Raw genomic sequence first — 2,676 nt, forward strand, 5'->3', positions numbered from 1 at the left:
AGAAAGGAAGGAAGGAAGGAAGGAAGGAAGGAAGGAAGGAAGGAAGGAAAGAAAGAGAAATAAAATAATACTTTAAAAAAAATAAGTGAGAGGCTGAAAGCGGGCTGTGTGGCTTTCTTTTTTCCTCTATTTTACATATTTGCCAGAGGGTGCATGCATTTGCCAGAGAGACAGAGTGGGAGGGATAGGGAGCACCCCCCATCGGGACATGGTCATGCCACAGTCCTTTCTCCACCATTTCTCCATCCTGTTGGGATTTGGGGCACATGTGCACACACACCCAGTGTGTTTTCCAAGGCTGGGATTCGAACCGCACAGTTGGCCACGTGGGACCCAGTTTCTTTAACCTCTACACCATGTGGCTGGTCCTGTGTGGTTTTCTTTCTTTCTTTTTTTTTTTTTTTAATTTTTTGGAAAGGTTTTTGCTGTAGGGCACGTGCACTCACCAGAAAGACAGAGAGACAGAGTAACAGAAAGTAAGAAATCATCCCCTGGGGGGGATGGCCACACCGCAATCCCTTCTCCTCCATTCTCCTCTCAGGATCTTGGGTACACACGCACATATACCCAGCATGAGTTTAAGCCACTGGGTCTGGGACTCGAATCCCTGTCAACTACATGGGAGTCCAGCGACATAGCCATTACGCCAACTGCTGGTCCCCACTGTGTGGTTTTCTTACAGCTGGCCTAACTTACAGGCATGCCCAGCCCAGGAGGCATCTGAATTTGCAGTCTGGGGTGCAGGGAAGTCCTCTGTGGCACAAAAGCACATGGGACACATTGCCCAGGACAGTGTGGCCTGGCCAGGAGGGGACACAAACGACAGGAAGGAAATGGGAGGGAACAACTGTGACCACAGAGGCCAGAATCCCAATAGTGACCCCAACCTGCCTCTGCTCTCATGCCCGGCCCTTCGTGGCCCTTGCGGATCTGAGCCTCTGTGCAAAGCATCCCTTCTCCACCTGCAGGGCCTCCCAGGTGTCCTCTGCCTGGCCTGACCTCCTCCGATGCCTGTTCTCTGCATCCTGGGCTCCTGCTGATGGACACTCCCAGGAGCAGCTGACCGCATGTGTGTTGTAACCTCGCTCGGACTCTCGTATCAAAAACGAGCCACACTGTGCAAGTTTCCGATCTCTGACTAGCTGGAGGCTCTTCCAGCACTGAGACTATGCCGATCCCTTTGCTATGCAGCCCAGCCCAGCACTCTGTCCCCAAGATTCAGCATTTCCAAGATTTATTGGAAAAGGAAGGGATGGGTGGATAGATGGATGGATGGGTGAGTGGGTGGAGAGAGGAAGTGATTCCCACAGCCCCTTATATGTTAAAAGGTGGCTGGAGGTGGCTGGTGGCGTGGTGGTTAAGATGCTGGATCTCACATGACTGTGGTTTGAGTCCCAGAACCTGGCAGCTTGAAAAGGTGCCAGGCACGAGTGCATGTGTGCCCAAAATCCTGAGAAGAAAATGGAGGAGAAAGGATTGTATCGTGACCACCCTCCTTCCTCCATGCCCAACTCCCTCTGGTGAGCGCATGCACTCATTAGCAAACTTAAAAAAAGGGGGGGACCAGTAGATAGTGTAACAGTTACTGGACTCCCACATAGTCAACCATGGTCAAGTCCCGGACCCGGTGGTTTGAAACTCACACCACGCGCATGTGCATGCACACCCAGGTTCTGAGAGGAGAATGGAGGAGAAGGGACTGTGGCATGGCCATCCCTCCTAGGGGTAATTTCTCACCTTCTTTCTCTCCAGCAAGCGCATGCGCATTATAGCAAAAATTTCTCTACCAAAAAATAGGGGAGGGGGCAATCCACAGTTTCTGATGTTTGCTGAACGACTGACTGCATGAGAAGAATGAGAAGACAAGGCCAGAGACAGACTAAACATGCCGTGGGTGACAGAGATGCACGGAAGGAGGGAGAGGAATGAGTATAGGAGAGTAGGAGAGGTGGGCGCCCAGAAGGAGCCCACGGGGAGGCAGCAGGGTGGGAGTCACATACCACTTTCGGCTTGAAGGGTGGCTCCACCTTCTGCTTCTCCAGCAGAGCCCAGTTGATGGTCTTGAAGAAGGGGTGGATTCTGATGTTTCCTGTTACTCCCAGCCTCTTGGTTGGTTCCCTTTCAAATAACTGCAACCCAGCAGGGACCCTGGTCAGCCCCAAGGGCCAGGGACATGAGAGCTTCCGCAAACCCCAGCAGGCCCAGGGCTGACGAGGAAGGGTCAGCTCTTAGTCTGCTGTGTCCCCAGGGCCCCCGCAAACAGGCCCTGCTACAACTCGGCCTGGCGGACTGTATGAGTCACAGCAGAGCCCACTGGTTGAGTATTGTCTCTCTGCGTGGCACAGGACTGAACACCAAGCATTTCAATTCTCTTCCCAACGGCTCTGAGATAGGTTGTCTCCTGACCCCATTTCGCAGAAAAGGAGACAGACTCAGGTTTGGTGACATTCTCAAAGTCACCAAGGAGTCCCAGGCAGAGCCGGGGTATGGCCTCAGATCTGTGTCATGGCCCAGAGCTCTTCTTGCCGTGCCAGGCTGATTCCATTCATGGCACCCAGGCTGGAGCTCCCGGGAACACGGAGAGAGGGCAGTGCCCCCAGTAGCAGTGAGGCCGCCATCCCCGATGTGGCTACTTCCTGCGGTATCCTTGAGGCCCCATGTCCCCTGACCCCAGCC

General features: G+C 53.6%; 1 protein-coding gene across 3 annotated transcripts in view; it reads right to left on the bottom strand.

The window, feature by feature from the left end:
• PRKCD (protein kinase C delta) overlaps nucleotides 1-2,676 on the bottom strand; it is a 26,386-nt gene that overhangs the window by 2,749 nt on the left and 20,961 nt on the right. The gene's annotated exons all lie outside the window — the stretch shown is intronic.

This window comes from Tupaia chinensis, unplaced genomic scaffold (genome assembly GCF_000334495.1).
Source record: "Tupaia chinensis unplaced genomic scaffold, TupChi_1.0 Scaffold147003_1, whole genome shotgun sequence".
NCBI classification, from domain to species: Eukaryota; Metazoa; Chordata; class Mammalia; order Scandentia; family Tupaiidae; genus Tupaia; species Tupaia belangeri.